At 45.8% G+C, this 17,977-nt stretch overlaps 1 long non-coding RNA gene across 1 annotated transcript; it reads right to left on the bottom strand.

The window, feature by feature from the left end:
- Positions 1–1,925: 1,925 nt before the first annotated feature.
- Positions 1,926–17,215, bottom strand: LOC144300822 (uncharacterized). The gene is made up of 4 exons (XR_013367595.1): positions 16,407–17,215; positions 15,266–15,430; positions 3,355–3,458; positions 1,926–2,321 (listed from the first exon to the last, which is right to left on the bottom strand). It is a non-coding gene; the product is annotated as an uncharacterized LOC144300822 (long non-coding RNA).
- Between the last annotated feature and the right edge of the window lie 762 nt (positions 17,216–17,977).

Here is a 17,977-nt window from a genome sequence, read left to right as displayed (position 1 = left end):
TTACTTAGCTCTTCCTCCAGCTGCCAACTCCAGGGACTTAGGGTGAGGAAATCACCCAAGGGCTTTGCCTGAACACCTTAGAGCTGGAAGGAAGCTTCCACAGCCTCTAGTTACAGTTCTATGTAATGTTTTCTTAAATGATTTTCATTAATTTATTCAATAAATATTTATTGTGCATCCACCATGAACAAGGGTCTGTATTGCTGAAACAAGAAGTGTAATCTTTGTTAAAATTAGACGCAAGTTTATAACTCAGGAATGTTCTACAACCAGAGGTATTTAGTGAGCAAAACGTATTAAACATTCAATATAAATGGTACATACAGAAGCTATTATTTCAAAAAGCAAAGAGTTAAGGTTAAAAGGGATCATTTTTTAAAGAAAGTATTGCCTCCTGGATGGAAAAAAATGATAATTTCCAAGTATAGAGAGCTGATTAGTGGACTGGGGGAGTATCCCAAGCCTTTTTCCAGAAAATACAGGAAAGATCTGCACTAAGACAACTGAAGAGAGCTGAAGATTTGACATCTGGCAAAACAAACCTAGACAAGCCCCCTCAAAAATCAAGAGAGAAGTAGAGGGAATTCAAGATTTATTCAAGCCTGCAGAAAACCAAAGTTCAATTACATAATTGAAAATATGAAATATTAAAAAATGTTAAAATAGTGAAAAGTTAGAGAACAAGCTGCCTGGTTGTATAAGTGTTTGTTTTTAAGTTTTGTGCTAATTTGATGCCTTGTCTCAGAGTCAGAGATCAACAGCTCCATGTAGACTGGGAGCCCAGCACCATGTTTGATATGCACAGTCTCTGTTCACATTTGATGCAATTTGGTGCTTTGAGTAGAAATCCACCTAAACATTCACCTAATTTGTGAACCAGCTAGTTCTCTTCTAGGTAGAACTATAGATCTAGAAAGAACTACAGTTATAGATATGCATAGAGATGAATTATTGTCCTACAATAAAATATCACAGACTGGATAGAGTAGGTGGCTTGAACAACACACATTTATTTTTCATAGTTTTGGAGGTTGAGAAGTCCAAGATCAATGTGCCTGCACACTCAGATCCCTTTTCCTGGCCGGCAGACAGCTGCCTTCTTGCTGTATCCTCACACAGTAAAGAGAGGAACATCTGGAGTTTCTTCCTCTTCTTATAGAGACACTAATCCTATCACGGGGGCTGCCCCCTTTGTCCCCATCTTAACTTAATCACCTCCAAAAGGCTCCACCTCCTAATACTATCACATTAGGGTTTAGTGGTCCAGTATATGAGTTTAGGGGGATATAAACATTCAGTCCATAACAATACCCAACAGAAACAGAGGGGTTTAGTCCACCAAAAGACATGTACATGAAAAAAAAAAAGACATGTACATGAATAGTTATAGCAGCCTCACTCATAATAGCCCAAACTTGGAAAGGATTCCAGTGCTCATCAGTAGGGAAATAGATAAACAAATTGTGGTGTATCCATACAATGGAATAATGAGCAAGAACAGGAATAAATCACACAGGCATTATGCCAGGTGAAAGAAGCTTGACACTAGGGCACCTCTTGTTTAATTCAATTTATATGAAGTAAAACACAAGCAAAACTAATTTATGGTGATAGAGGTAAAAAAAAATGGTTGTGTCTGAAAGAGGAGTGACTCAAATTCTTCTGGGCTTCCGGAAATACTCTGTATTTTTATCTAGATGGTAGTAATGTGTGTGTGCGTGTAAAAAGACATCAAATAGCACACTTAACTTTAATGTACTTTATGACGGTTATGCCCCAAGAAAAAAAGAAAAGAACATTTCTGTGGGGGATGACGAGTTCATGGTGGGTGGGGTGCCTTATCCCCTCCCTTGTCCATCAGTACTGATTAACCACCATACTCCTCTTCACTGAACTCAGCTTTATTTTTTTTTTTAGATGTTTGTTTATTTATTTATTTATTCATGAGATACAGAGAGAGAGAGGGGGGCAGAGACACAGGCAGAGGAAGAAGCAGGCTCCATGCAGGGAGCCCGATGTGGGACTCGATCCCGGGTCTCCAGGATCATGCCCTGGGCTGCAGGCGCCTGAACCGCTGAGCCACCCTGAACTCAGCTTTAGAACTGCTCTCAATCCAGCACTCCAGCCAGGTTGACCTGAATCAGAAACGATTAGCATCTTCTTATGTATACACAAGTACCTTAATTAAGATATGCCATCATCTTCGATGTTTGGCCATGCTTTGGGAAGAACTGGCTTCAGCTAGCTAGCTGGCGGCAAGTTCCCTGACTTCCAGGTGCAGTTCCCAGGAGGAGATGGCTTCGGGGCAGCAGTCTGGGAAGCTGGAGAATGAGAGCATGAGGGGTATGAAACTATCCAGAGTAAGGTGATTAACTCAGCACCCCAGCTAACACTGGGGCCCAGCAAAGGCTATAGTTAGACAGGGGCCCACGTTCTACAATGTAGAACAAACTAGCTTTTCTCTAGCAGCAGGGAAAGGAGAAGAGCAGGATGGAAGCACAGTCTGGACTGCAGGAAATGACTGCCTCTTCATTTGTGCAAAGTCCTCTAGCAGCTGGAAAGATAGTCTCCCCGTCAGTTCTTTTCAGTGATGCTGACTTCCTGTGGGTTCACTCTTCGCAGCTTACAAAATCCCCTCCATCCTTCATCACACAACCATGTGATCTGGACAGAGTGGGAATACCCACTCCCATTTTAAGTAAGAAAACCAAGGTTCAGAGATCAGAGATGTTGTATGACCCACAAACCTGGGGGTTTGTGGTTTAAAAACCCTGTTAACTAAGTAAAGGATTAAGAATTCACACCCAGGTCTGCCTTCCTAAACCCATGCTCCTTCTTTGTCTTTTCCTTTGTAGTTTTTTTCTTTTTTTTTAACATCAAAGCTGTATGTGCATAAGAATGGTCAAATCATTCTGTAAGATTAGTTATGAAAATGGCAGTCGTCCCCTACCCCACCCCCACTCCCACCATCATTTCCCCTCCAGAGAGCTACCAACTTTCACCTCTTAACAACTGGTCATTTTGGAATTTATCTCCACAATGTATGAAAATAGATCCATGCCTCGTTAAGCCACTGTGGAATTTCAGCATACTGAGAACACAAAGAAGATCCTACAGGCTTCCAGAAACAGTAAAAATAACATTACCTACAGAGAGCTAAGGATTAGAATGGTCTCAGCTCTCTCCACAGCAAAACACTGGAGCACAGAAGGCACTGCAACACCTTCAAAATTGTGAAGGAAAAGGATTCCCAACTTAGAATTCTACACACGGCCAAACTATCAATCAAATGTGAAGGTAAGATAAAGACATTTTCATATAGTAAATGTCTCAAAATATTGACTTTTTGCATACCTTTTTCTCAGGAAGCTCTCGGAGAATGCCAAATCCTTTATAACAGATTCACAATTATGTCACTGTTATCCCTCTTCTCTTTTCTGTCTCTACAGATCTTGCACCTTCAAAATATCATTTTTCTGTCAATTTAGTAGAATTTTAAGAGGGTGAAAATGAATATATTCAGTCAATTATCACTATTCAGAATTTCTCTGCTTTTTTATTCATTATTTTTAAAGCAACGGATCTTGTCTTCAAACAAAATCTTAATGTAAAAAACAAATATCTAAAACACACCAAAGTAATATTGCGTTGGTTGTGGTATGGTTTCTCTCCATTGATCAAATGTTAAGAAAGTTGCTGCAGCTAATTAATGAAAACGGAATGGACAAATTAGAACAACACCATTTTACAAAATTAATAATAAATCCATAAATTAATTAATGGATCTAGGTACTGAGTATCAGCCGCTGTTAGCATCACCCCTTGCATTCACACAAAATGACAACACGACATTGTGTGCATCTTTCGATGAAAGAACACACCACCACCTATAGTTGCCAAAATATCACAACCTGAATTGATCAATCCTCTGTGTCCAACAACCCAATTACTGGAAATACCAATGCTGAACTGTAGGCCGTCGGCAAAATGCAAACTGGGGAAGGTCTGCTGGTCCAATGCCCTGGAATCTTCAACATATAATTAAAAGAGGGGGCAAAAGGGATGGAGGGAGAATCTTTGGGTTAAAAGAGACTTTAAAGATGCATCAAGGGCAGCCCAGGTGGCTTAGCAGTTTAGCACCACCTTCAGCCCATGGTGTGATCCTGGACTCCCTGGATCAAGTCCCGCGTCATGATTCCTGCAGGGAGCCTGCTTCTCCCTCTGCCTGTGTCTCTGCCTCTGTGTGTGTGTGTGTGTGTGTGTGTGTGTCTAATGAATAAATAAATAAAATCTTAAAAAAAAAAAGATGCATCAAATTAAAAAGTAGGTAAAAAAAAAAACTAAAAAGTAGGTAAGTACACACCCATGTTCATTACAGCATCATTCACAATAGCCAAGATGTAGAAGCAACTCAAGTATCCATCCACAGATGAGTGGACAAAAAAAATGTGGTCTATACATACAATGGAATATAAGTCAGCCTTAAAATGTAAGGAAATCCTGTCACATGCAGCAATGTGGATGAACCTTAAGGACGTGAATGCTGAGTAGAAAAAGGCAGTCATAAAAAGACAAATACTGGGATCCCTGGGTGGCGCAGCGGTTTGGCGCCTGCCTTTGGCCCAGGGCGCGATCCTGGAGACCCGGGATCGAATCCCACGTCGGGCTCCCGGTGCATGGAGCCTGCTTCTCCCTCTGCCTGTGTCTCTGCCTCTCTCTCTCTCTCTCTCTGTGACTATCATAAATAAATAAAAAATTTAAAAAAAAAGACAAATACTATGTGATTTCACTTATATGTGGTGCCCAGAGTCATCAAATTGATAGAGACAGAAAGTAGAATGGAGGTTACCAGGGGTAGGGGAAGAGGGACGGGGGGAGTTGTCACATAGATAATAGAGTTCTAGTATGGCAAGATGAAAAATTCTGGAGGTAGGTGGTGGTGATGGTTACACAACAATGTGAATGTACTTAACACCACTGTACTGTACACCTGGACATTTGAAATGCTTAATATGGTGACTTTTATGCTGTGTGTTTTTTACTACAGTTTAAAATTTTTATTTAATTTTTAAAAGTGAGTAAGACTAAATGGTAGAGACGAAGTAGGTGCTTTTGGGTAGTAAAGTTACAAAGAAATGTGAGGAAGTGATTACCATAAATGCTGGGGTGGGGAGCTACATTCTGGGGAAAGGAAAGGAGGTGTCTTTGGGACAGGGCACAGAGAGGCTGCTGTAGCTCTACTGCTTAATCCAGGTGCTGATTTTTTTTTTAAGATTTTATTTATTTATTTATTTATTTATTTATTTAACAGAGAGAGAGAGAGAGAGAGAGAACAAGCACAAGCATGGGAGCAGCAGAGGCAGAGGGAGAAGCAGATGCCTTACTAAGCCAGGAGCCCAATGTGGGGCTAGATCCCAAGACCTTGAAATCATGACCTAAGCTGAAGGTAGACACTTAACCGACTGAGCCACCCAGGCACCCAATCCAGGTGCTGATTTACCAGAGGAGTCACCTTATAAAAATTCACTATGCTACGCATTTGCCATCTGTGGTTTTTTTCTGTTTCAAGTATAATTCAAACGTAAGGGGGAAGAAAACCTGAGAAGAAAGAAAGCTGCTACAATCCTGTCAGGCCAACATATTCGGGTAAAACAACCACTTCATCTGAATGAAAAGAGAATTTGGGAGCAAGGCAGCCTGAAGCTGGGCCCACCAGCTCTTCCACACCTCTCCCTTGCTGAATACTCATGCAAAGCCCAGTCTGTACCGGGTCTCCTCCCTGCATCCGAACCCCAGGTCCTGTGCTCAGCCTGCCCCTACCCCTGGGGACTTTTTCACAGAGCCCAAACAGTTGAGCTCTGCCAAGGGGTCACAGGAAAACAGTACTCAGCAGCAGGACAACCCAGGGTCTCAGCCACGAGTACACAAAGTTAAGACTCAACGCCTTTGTTGTCAGCTGTCCAATTTCATTTTCTGGTTCCCAAATTCGCTAATGTGAATTCTGCTAAAATCTTTGTGTCACCATAATGTACCATCACAGGGTCAGGATTGGAACAGCTTTTTATCAGCCTGTGGTGACAAGTGTCCCAGCACAAAGTCCCTAATGCTCACGCAAACACAGCCCCCAGCATGCATATGAGGATGCCGGAGAGCAGTGGATAAGAATGCAGACTTGTTCAGACTGCCTGGGTCCAGACCTGGGCTCTGCCCCCTGACCTCACGCCACAAGCTCCCTACAATCCCTGGGACTTGTTTTCCCATATGTAAAGTGGGGGGTTGTAACAGTATTTATTCTATAGGGTTGTTATAGGGCCTCAACATGCTGACATATGTCTCATTTTTAAAAGGTTTTATTTATTTATTCACGAGAGAGAGGCAGAGACATAGGCAGAGGGAGAAGCAGGCTCCCTGAAAGGAGCCCGATGTGGGACTCAATCCCAGGATCTGGAGATCATGACCTGAGCCGAAGGCAGATGCTCAACCACTGAGCCACCCAGGTACCCCTGAAATGTCTTTAAAAAGAGAGCCTGGCTCAGGGTAAGTGCTCAGTGCCTGTCCTTATTTCACATAAGGGCACAGCCCCAGGCTCACAATGGCCAGGCCAGAAAAAGAGGGGAATCTATCCATCTACCGATCTTTCCTGTCTCCTGGGGATGGGAGAGCTTGAGAAGTCTTGCTGCTTCCAGACCTATTCATCCAGCTGCCTGAATGAGTTCATACCTCAAACTCAACATGGTGGAAAACCCACTGCCTGAGCTCCCCTGTCACTCTCCTCCAGGCTGATCCCCTTCCAGTATTTTCTATCTCTCTGAACAACTGCAGTGTCCATCCAATTCCATGAGCCAGAAACCTGAGAGGCACCCTGTACTCCTCCCTCTTCCTCACCTCACTGTTGACCCATCCATGACACAAGAACTTCATGTTCTAATCACATCACAGTGTCATTCCCCTTTCTCCCTCTCCCTGCCATCTTCCCCTGGGGTCTCATGCCACATGCCTCTCCTCATCACTACCATGGCCACCATTTAAATTACTTCTGTGATTGTTTGATTAGGATCTGCCTCCTCCACTAGACTATAAGCTCCAAGACGGCAGGAGCCATGCCAATGTCATCATTGCATCTGTTGCTTGTAGCACATGCCTGGCACATCACAGGTGCTCAGTGAAGATACAGGGAATGAGCTGGATACTTGATTTTTTTTTTAAGATTTTATTTATTTATTCATGAGAGACACAGAGAGAGAGAGAGAGAGAGAGAGGCAGAGACACAGGCAGGGGGAGAAGCAGGCTCCATGCAGGGAGCCCGACGTGGGACTCGATCCCAGGTCTCCAGGATCACGCCCTGGGCTGAAGGTGGCGCTAAACCACTGAGCCACCCGGGCTGCCCCTGGATACTTGATTTAAACAGAAAAACGTGTAAGTCAATCGGAGAAGGACAGGGCAGCCTGGGTGGCTTAGCGGTTTAGTGCCGCCTTCAGCCCAGGGTGTGATCCTGGGGTCCTGGGATTGAGTCCTGAGTCGGACTCCCCACATGGAGCCGGCTTCTCCCTCTGCCTGTGTCTCTGCCTCTCTCTCTCTCTCTCTCTCTCTCTCTCTCTCTCCCTGAGTCTCTCATAAATAAAATCTTAAAAAAAAAAAAGTCAATCGGAGAAGGACAATCATTATATGGTTTCACGCATACGGAGAATATAAGAAATAGTGAAAGGGATTATAGGGGAAAGGAGGGAAAATCAGTGAGAAAAATTAGAGAGGGTGACAAAACATGAGAGACTCCTAACTCTGAGAAATGAACAAGGGGTAGTGGAAGGGGAGGCGGGGGGGAATGGGGTGACTGGGTGACAGGCACTGAGGGGGGCACTTGATGGGATGACCACTGGGTGTCATACTATATGTTGGCAAATCGCACTCCAATAAAAAAAATATTTTTAAAAATATAAATAAATAGATAGATGATAGATAGAGATAGAAAGGAGCACATTTCCCCCATTTACATGCTGCGACCCAAGGGAGCCTGCCACCTTCCGCAGCCCTAGGGCCTTCCCTATAGGAGCCACATCACCCCTTTTCATCTGCCTTGTCTGCCCCACAGAGCCTACAGACCAAATGGGGTGGACCTAGATTGTTTCCCTGAACTGAGACAGCCATGGAAAGCTGGCCCCTCTGGCCCCACCGAGCCAAAACTTCTATGGCAGTCCCCACTCCCACCCCTGTTATGCCAGTGAGTTTGGGTACTTTTGTAAAATAGGAGGAAAGGCACGGAGCCACAGTCATCTGAAGAACCCTGCTCCATCCCAGAACCTCCTCCTTCCACCTGACTCTGACGGCTAGAGCAGAGGGCTCCCAGAGTCGCTTGTTCAGGGAGGACATAGCACCTGCTATGGCCAGGTGCCATGGGAGACAGGGCACCTCAGTGGACAAACATGTCTCATAGATGCTGATTTAACAAAGGCCATATGACAATTTTAGCTGACAAAGCTTGAGGGGAAGTCTGCTGGGGAGCTACTAGGAATGTTTTCCTCACTCTTACAAGGCAAGACAAACAAGGAACACCTCCTTCTCAGGCCTACATTGGGTCATGCCTGCAGCAGGGGCAGCCATCTCACCACCTTGACACTCTGAGAATGACAGGCTGAAAGACAGGAAGAGCCTAGATCCTTGACGACGCTGTTGGCTTTGGAATCCACCACCCTGGAACCACCCTGGCCCGGATCTCCTCGTGGCACGAGGTGCTGAAAGCCTTCATTGTTTAAGCTGTCCTCTGATGAGTTTTCTGTCCTTTGCAGCCAAAGGCCTCCTACAGAGGCAGCCCAGGCAGCCAACACCTCCTGAGCAGTTGCAGGATACCAGGCTCTGAGTACAACTCTCTCAGTACTCCTCTCTCAGCACCTCCCACTTCTCCCTGAGAGCTGGAGTGATCGTGCCCATTTTGCAGCTGAGGAAGCTGAGACCCAGAGGTGGAGGAGAACTTGCTCTGTCATGTACTGAGTGCCGGTGAACTTGAAACTAAAACCCAGGTTGTCTACTCTCCTTCGGCCACACTAGCCCAGAGAAGATGGGTTTGGTCACCGTGTTGGTCAGAACTCTCCACTACAAGTATAAGGGGCGGAAGCCAGGCCGGCCTAAGCTTAAAAGGCATGTACTGACTCCATTCCCAAGAGCAGACAGGGCAAAGGGATGACTGTCTCCAGGAACTCAGAAACACTTTCTCCCTTATCTTTGCTCTTCTCTGACACCATTCCCTCAGACCAGCTCCCTAGGAGGCTGGAATCATGGCCACCAGCAGCCTTGGTCTCACATCCCAAAGGCTACGGGCCAAAAAGGACAGGGGTCTCACTTTCCCCAGTTTGGGTTTTATCAGCCAAATGCAGGTCCCCACATCTTCACTATAAGTCTGGATCCTGAGTGCCACCTTTGGGTTCTGTGGCTTGGCCACTCCAACCTCTCTCTGCCTCAGTTTGCCTGTCCTGAAATAAGCAGAGTAACAGCACTGGCTTTGCTGGGCTATGGGGAGGGTCATTCATATGTCCAACAAACACATTGTGCACACCAGCTACATGTCAGGCAGTGTAGTAGGTGCTGGGGTGACAGTAAAGGATAATGAGACCCAATCCCTGCCTCGTGGAGTTTACAGTCTAGCAGGAAAGACAGATATTAACTACACAAATACATGAATGAATATCTGTTACAACTCTGCTAAGTGTTCTAAAGAATAAATACAGAACACAGTGGGAGAGAAAGAAAGGAACCTAGCTCAGATTGAATGCATAGCATTAAAAAGCCTGACTCCAGGTGTGGAGTAAGTATCCAGTCTATGCTATTATATAAGTTTTCCCTTGGCATCCTCCCAGTCACCTCATGCCCACAGCGCCTTAGTACGAGAAGAGCTAGATGAGCCAGTGGCTCTGCTCTCCATCTCTGCAACCAATTACAAGCCTCCTAGGAGATGGAGAGAAAGTGTGACGCATGTGTTGGGACAGCAAAGTACAGCAGGTCCCAGGGTAGCCTGTTCCTGGTGGATGGCACACACCCAGCTCTCAGCAGCCCCTTCTTGGCTCCAGCTGAGGCTCCAGGGGCTTCTTGGGCTCCAGGGTCTCTCAGGTTCCTTCCGCTGGCTCCGTGTCAAACCCTAAATGAAGGAGTGCTGGAGAGAGATTTACTGCGTTAACAAGCCAACTTTCCATTCACCATTGCCAGGCTCTGCTGTCCCCACAGCTCCTGGCCTAGGGATGAGGGCCCTGCCCCTGCCTCTGCCTCCGTCCCCAGCCTCTGGGCTTCTAATCATATCCTGGTGACCACCTCTGGAGGGACCATTTGCGAAAATCTCTTTGTGATCAAAGGATGTGTCTGTAGAACACACTCAGGCCCCTGTGGGATTCCACTCCCATCTCTCTTGTACAGACATACTGGTTTTTCAGGGAAGAAGAGCCAAGAGCTGCTAAGCTAGATTAATTGTCGCAAATGCTGACTACATTCCTATATCCCATCATCATTGCCATGAGCCCAACTCAAGCCCTTAGGACCCTAATCAGGACTGTGGTGCCAGCCCAGCTCATCCTGGCCCTGAGCTCTCCCTTTGCCACCATAGAGACAGTCAAAGGGGCCACCTGGCATACACATCACTCCTCCATTTGCACCTCCTATGGTTCTCTGGATCTGAACAACTCCAATCTGTCCCCTTAATGTGGCCAACAAGACCCCTGTGATATGCCCCCCCCCCCCAACATTTCTGACCATGTATTCTCAGGAAACCATGCAGGATTTTCCCAGGACATCATATACTTTTTCATCCAAGACTATTCCAACACATGCCCTCCTCTTATATTAACTTGTCCACTAAATAATGAATGCCTACTATGTGCCAGTGTCTGTGCTGGCTCTGGGATGCAACAGTAAATCACACAGACACAGTTCTTGCCCTCAGGGAGCCCATGGTCTAGTAGAGGAGGCAGACATCAGTGAAAAACAAAGAATCCCCAGAGTTTATAATTACCAAAAGTAGTGAGAGCTATGAAGGAATCATGTAGGATGCTGGGAGCCCAAGAAGGCTTCCGTGAGCTGACGTCCAACTTGCCATGGGATGAAGAGTAGGTGCAGTTCTGGGAGTGGGGGAGCTTCCAGACGAAGGCCTGAGGCCAGAGGGCATCTGCAAGCTCTGGGATCTGAAAGCCTGGGTAGCAAGTGGGCAGAGAAAGTAGAGATGGGCTAGAGGAGGAAGTGGGAATAGCCCAGCAGATCATGTTAGAAGACCGTCCTTGATACAGAAGACCTGGAAGACCACGGAGCTCTTATTCAAGGGACTCAAACAGGGCATGAGCCCTCTGGACTGGGAGAGGGTAAGAATGACAACAGGGAAGATTAGTGAGATATGATGGGCACTGGACTGACATCACCACAATAGAAATGCTGGGTTAAAGAGGACTTTATTTTTTAACTTCATATTATGTACATGGATTTTCTATTGTGTGTGTGTAGGAGGGTTAGCACCCCTAGCTCCCACATTGTTCAAGGATCAACTGTACCCAGAGGTACCCCAAAGTTGCAGATATAGCTCTTCTGTTCCCACTTTGTAGCAGCAATCCAGTTTCCCTTTGGTTCAGAGGCACAAGGAGCCCAGCATGGTTGGATGGCTGTCTCAATTCAATAGACTCATTGTCGTGTCCCCTAATGAAAGCATACCTCCAGGCGGACCCCTGGGTGGCTCAATGGTTTAGCGCTTGCCTTCAGTCCTGGAGTTCCGGGATCGAGTCCCATATCAGGCATACCTCCATCAGAACTGAGGCATTCAAGGGATGAGCACTGGGTGTTATTCTATATGTTGGCAAATTGAACACCAATAAAAAATAAATTTATATTAAAAAAAAAAGGAACTGAGGCATTCAAAAAGCTAAGCTCAAGTTTCTGCAGGTAAGTTAAAGGACTGAGAAGGGCCCTTCCATTTCCATGGGAGACGGGCACAAACTCAGAGCATACAATGTGTATCCTATAAGACAGAGCTCAACCTTTCCAGACTACTGGTACCATAACCAACCCTTTAGAGGGCCATCGCATGTTCCATCAGTAACAACTGCTTCTGGGTTATAAGGGCATGTGGTAAGAGCAGTGAATTCCCATGCCCGTAAATCTGTTGCTACACTTACACTGCTCTGAAATGAGATCCCTGGTCAGAGGCAACGTTATGTAGAATACCATAATAGTAAATGAGGGATTCTGTGAGCACACAGATGGTTGGGCGGACAGAAGTACTCAGGAAAGAGCGGAAATCCACATCTAGAATAAGTGTTTATTCCAGTGATGACCAAACCGATGCCCTCCACAATGGAAGGGATCCAACATAATCAATCTGCCACCAGATGGCTAACTGATGCCCCCCCCCTTCAGGAGTGGTAAGCTTCTAAATTGTATGGAGGGCATTTCTTTCCTTCCTTTCCTCATTCTACAATAATTTTCTGAGTGTCCCCTGGGGTCCAGGCACAGCCCTATGCTTATTCTATAAATGGCACAGCAGGGGCTGAGCCCTTGGCCATGGCATCAGGCTGGGTTGGGCGGGTAGATTGTGGTACGCAGAGACAGGAATACAAGATGGCTGCAGCTGCCACCACTTCTCAAACAGAGTGATGTGATGGGGAGAGCACGGGACAGGTAGTTGGAGCACCTGACTTCTAGTTCTAGACCAGCCTTCAGCATTCCTGTCATGTGAATAGAGGCACATTGCTAGCCTCAGTCTCCCCATTCTTAAAACAGAGTGAGAGGCACCTGAGTGACTCAGTCGGTAACATGTCCATCTCTCTATTTCGGCTCAGTCATGATCTCAGGGTCGAAATTGAGCCCCACGTCAGGGTCCATGCTCAGCAAGGAGTCTGCTTGAGATTCTCTCTCCCTCTCCCTCTGCCCCCCCCCCGCCCCCGCCAAATAAATAAATAAATCTTGAAACAAACAGAGGGAAAGCCCCAGGATAGAAGGTACCAGCAGTACCAAAGTTGGGGTGATCAGATTGGTTCCCCTCAGGTGCAGGCAACCAGGGAGTCAGTTGTTTATGGATAGTTTTTTGTTTTTTTTTAAATAATGACCTAGCAGTTGGTCTGCTAGTTACATTTTTATTGTCACCACGTACTTGCAACTCTAAAGAGTATCAGTGAAAGAATACTCCTCACCCATAAGAAACTTTTCGTATGCCTAGGTTCTAAACAATCACTACCATTACTATTAAATTATAGTAATATATTTATAAGCTCTAAATAAGCACACTTTTACTATCCATCTTTTAAATAAACATTGTATTTTACATGATTGTCAACTTGGAGCAAACCCAGCTTATACAACTGGCCCCAGACACACACAGATCCGGCTCTATGTGTTTATTTCTATAGTACGTTTATAATGGTTTGCAATCTTTCAAGCTCACTTCTGAGTAAAATTTAAACAAGTAAATTGATAAAGACACGGAGATTTCAGTGGTTGGTCCCTGCCCACCCAACCGCTAAGGCCTGATGCATTAACTGCGGGAAGGTCACCTGCGCCATCTACTGGTAGAGGTGATGATTACAGGCACGCATACTTAATATGAGAAAAAACGTAAAATGGATTGCATGTGTTGAAATGATAATATTGCGGGGGGAGGGGGGCGGTGCCTGGGAAACAACCAGGAGATTTAATTGGTCAGCCTCAGGGCTGACTGTAACAAGCTGTGCCTAAATAACAGTGAGAAAGTTCTTTAACTTCTCAGGGCCTTAGTTTCCTCATTCTTAAAATGGATTAATGATACCTGTAACATGGAATTGTGATTAAATGTGATAAGGCGTATATAATTCCTCAGACACAGTGGGTGCTCAGAAGCTGGTTCTCTCTCTCAGAGCTGATCAAAATGGGAGAAAAACTAGAGCAAGCAGTCTCCCCAGGCACCATCAGAGGATTTTCTTGATTTACTTGCCTTTTCGTGTTATTGCTAAGCTGCGGGTGCCATGGCTGGGTATTAGCTTCCCCAACTGCGAAGGACCAGCTCCAGCTGCAGCCCTCCTGGGGACCCCACTCGGTGCTGACTGGGTGCCCACACCAGCACCAGCTCGCTCCACATTCTGCCTATGTGTCACCAGGCCCATACACCCGCTCCTCCTCTTGCTACAGGGAGCTGCCCCTCCAGCCCCCGTATTCCACACCCACGACAGGTCACAAACTGTTCACCCACTGCCACCTCTACATCAGCAGTTCTTAGGGTGGTCCTTGGACCAACAATATCAGCATCACCTGGTAACCTGTTAAAATGCAACTTCATGGGACACCTGGGTGGCTCAGTGCTTGAGTGCCTTCAGCTCAGGGAGTGATCCCAGGGTCCTGGGATCAAGTCCAGCATCAGGCTCACTGCATGGAGCCTGCTTCTCCCTCTGCCTATGTATCTCTCCCTGTGTCTCTGCCTCTCTCTCTTTCTCTCACAAATAAAATAAGATCTAAAAAGAAAGGAAGGAAGGAAGGAAGGAAGGAAGGAAGGAAAGAAAGAAAGAAAGAAAGAAAGAAAGAAAGAAAGAAAGAAAGAAAGAAAGAAAGAAAGAGAAAGAAAGAAAGAAAGAAAGAAAGAAAGAAAGAAAGAAAGAAAGAAAGAAAGAAAGAAAAAGAAAAAAGAAAGAAAGAAAGAAAGAAAGAAAGAAAGAAAGAAAGAAAGAAAGAAAGAAAGAAAGAAAAATTGAACTTCCTGAGCCTCAGATCAACTGACTCAGAAACTCCAGGGGTAGGGCCTAGCAATGTTGCCACTTGTTGTCCAGGTGACTCTGACACATGAAATTTGAGAACTGCTGCTCTACAAAGCCCCCCACTCCACCAGGCCTATTCCTCTTAGATTCCTGGGTCCCACTTTCAGGTCCTACCTTCCCTGCCACCCCCTCCATCCAGTGACCCCCTATTTTATTATGGAGAAACTCTCCCGGCACCTAAAACCATCCCACACTCTTCCCCTTGCCCACTCCACCTACAGTAATGCTGAGTAACCCTATCATTAGCAAACCTTCAATATATGTTCTCAGCCATATTGTTACATTTAATTGCAAATCATTTGTTCTCACTGCTGTGTAGTAGTCCACTGTAAGAATGTGCCGTGTGTTCATTTCTCATTCCTGCTGTAACAAACTACCACAAATGTAGTGGCATAAAACAATACATATTTATTATCTTCCAGTTCTGGAGGTCAGAGGTCAGAAACGGGTCTCACTGGCCTAAAATCCAGGTACAGCAGGGCTGCATTCCTTCCCAAGGCTCTAGGGAAAAAATGATTCCTTACCTCTTCCAGCTTCCCGCAGCCACCCGCACTCCTGGGCTCGTGGCCTCTTCCATCTCCAAAGCCGGCAATGACCAGTTGAGTCTTTCTAACACTGCTGCCTCCAGTTCTGACTCTTCTGTCTCCCTCTTCCTCATTTAAGGAACCATGTGATACATTTGGCCCACCCTAATAATACAGGATAATCTCTTTATTTTAAGGTCAGCTGATAGACCTGTTATTCCCATTTGCTACCCAATCCTCCCCTGCTAACACAACACATCCATAGCACAGCCTTGTTCTGCCTCCCACATCCATTGCGCGGTATCCATGGCACCGCTGCTGGGCATCTGGGTGGTTCCCGTACAAGTCTGTGGTGAGCATACTTCCATTGGGTTTAAACATATCCAGGGGGACAGCCAGGTTATTGCCTAGATGTTCCACTTTAGTAGATGCTGCCAATTTTTCCAAAGTGATTGAACCCATGTAACACTCCCACCAGCCACATTCGAATTCCAGTTGTGCTCAATGTTGCAACACTTGGCGTTTCCCCCCAGCTCTTGTTGACACCAGGACCTCCTTACCACTCTGCCTGCCTTCATGTCTACAGGGCCCAGCAATGTTTCACCCTGACCATCCATTCATTTCCATTTCTGTTCCCAGGATGGAAGACTTTGCTATTGGAGAAAATGGCCATTTTCAGGGCATTTTCTGACCCGAACCTCAAATCTATATGGATATTTGTGGGCACTGGTGGCCATTCAGGTAAACCTAGTAGGTACAATATCTTAGGATGACAGCAATTTTAGGGACCATGTGTATTCCATCTTCCCACTCAGAGCAATTATGTCACAGGTACCATGGTCTCTCAAGCTGTTGCGCCTTTATTAGACTGTATTTCCAGCACCAAAATCCCTTTCCGAAGGCTACTTCGCACTGCCCTTCATGGCATGTGCCCTCCAGAAAAGCTTCCCCAAATCTCTCAGTTGGACTCTATGCCCCTCCTCTCTGCTTCCACAGCACAAGGCACTGCCTAGAACCTACCACACCATATTAGAACCCATCATCTCTCCCACTGCCCTGCACCACCAGGGTCAAACCAAGATGATTGGACATAGCTCTTGCCCTTACATCTATCATTCAAGGTCAGAAAGCTCAAACTCACCTGTGTTCACTGGTGATGGGCACCACTGCTACCAACACATTTTCATCCAGGAAGGCTGACGAGTATTCCATTATTGGACAGATCTGATTCAGTTCAGTACATTTACGAAGAGCATCTTATGTGCCAGGTGCTATCTTAAGTATGGCAGAAACAGAAATAAGGAACAGCTCCTACCTTCAAGGAACCTGAGCTTCCACAAGCTAGAGCCACTCTTTCTGCCATTGGCCTCAGACACAGAAACATTTAACATTTCCTCCTCCACATGGGAACACTCAGATATTTCAAGTCAGCCAGGCAGGGTGCCTGCATGACTGTTGGTTAAATGTCTTGATCCTTAAGCTCAGATCATGATCCTGGTCCTGGGATCGAATCCTACATTGGGCTCCCTGCTCAGCAGGGAGTCTGCTTCTCCCTCTTCCTCTACCCTGTCCTAACTACCCCTGCACTCCCCTTCATGCTTGCTTTGTCTCTCTCCCAAATAAATAAATAAGATCTTAAAAAAAAAAAAAAAAGTCAGGGGTTGCCTGGGTGGCTCAGTTGGTTGGGTGTCTGCCTTCGGTTCAGGTCATGATCCCAGGATCCTGGGATCAAGCCCCACTTCAGGCTCCCTACTCAGCAGGGAGTCTGCTTCTCCCTCTGCTCCTTCCCCAGCTCATGCATGTACTCTCTCGCTCTCTCTCGCTCTTGCTCTTGCTCACTCTCTCTCAAATAAATAAAATTTTTGAGAAAAAAAAGTCATCCAGGCAGTGAAAGGATATAGTCAACACTCCAAATGCAAATCAGGCAATAGGATTAAAGACAAAAATAATCTCCAATGATAGAAATGGTAGCCTAGGGCGCGATCCTGGAGACCCAGGATCGAATCCCACGTTGGGCTCCCGGTGCATGGAGCCTGCTTCTCCCTCTGCCTGTGTCTCTGCCTCTCTCTCTCTCTGTGTGACTATCATAAATAAATTTTAAAAATTAAAAAAAAAAAAAAAAGGGATCCCTGGGTGGCGCAGCGGTTTAGCGCCTGCCTTTGGCCCAGGGCGCGATCCTGGAGACCCAGGATCGAATCCCACATCGGGCTCCCGGTGCATGGAGCCTGCTTCTCCCTCTGCCTGTGTCTCTGCCTCTCTCTCTGTGTGTGTGACTATCATAAATAAATTTTAAAAATTAAAAAAAAAAAAAGAAAGAAATGGTAGCCTAGGGCAGGCACATGGCGGATTGACTGTAATGTGGCATGAGAGAACTCTCTGGAATGATGGAAATGTACATCTTAATTGGGGTGGTGGTTACAGGATGTACACATCTTATCAAACCGTATGCTTAGACTTGCTTTAAAAGGAAAGATGGGAGGGGTCCCTGGGTGGCGCAGCGGTTTGGCGCCTGCCTTTGGCCCAGGGCACGATCCTGGAGACCCAGTATCAAATCCCATGTCGGGCTCCCGGTGCATGGAGCCTGCTTCTCTCTCTGCCTCTCTCTCTCTCTCTTTTTCTGTGACTATCATAAATAAATAAAAATTAAAAAAAAAACACAAGTACATCTAAATAAATAAATAAAAGGAAAGATGGGAATAAAGGGGAAAGGAG

This window comes from Canis aureus, chromosome 29 (genome assembly GCF_053574225.1).
Source record: "Canis aureus isolate CA01 chromosome 29, VMU_Caureus_v.1.0, whole genome shotgun sequence".
Taxonomy (NCBI): Eukaryota; Metazoa; Chordata; class Mammalia; order Carnivora; family Canidae; genus Canis; species Canis aureus.
The sequence above is the reverse complement of the archived record's forward strand: the minus strand, read 5'-3'. Positions and strand labels throughout refer to the sequence as shown.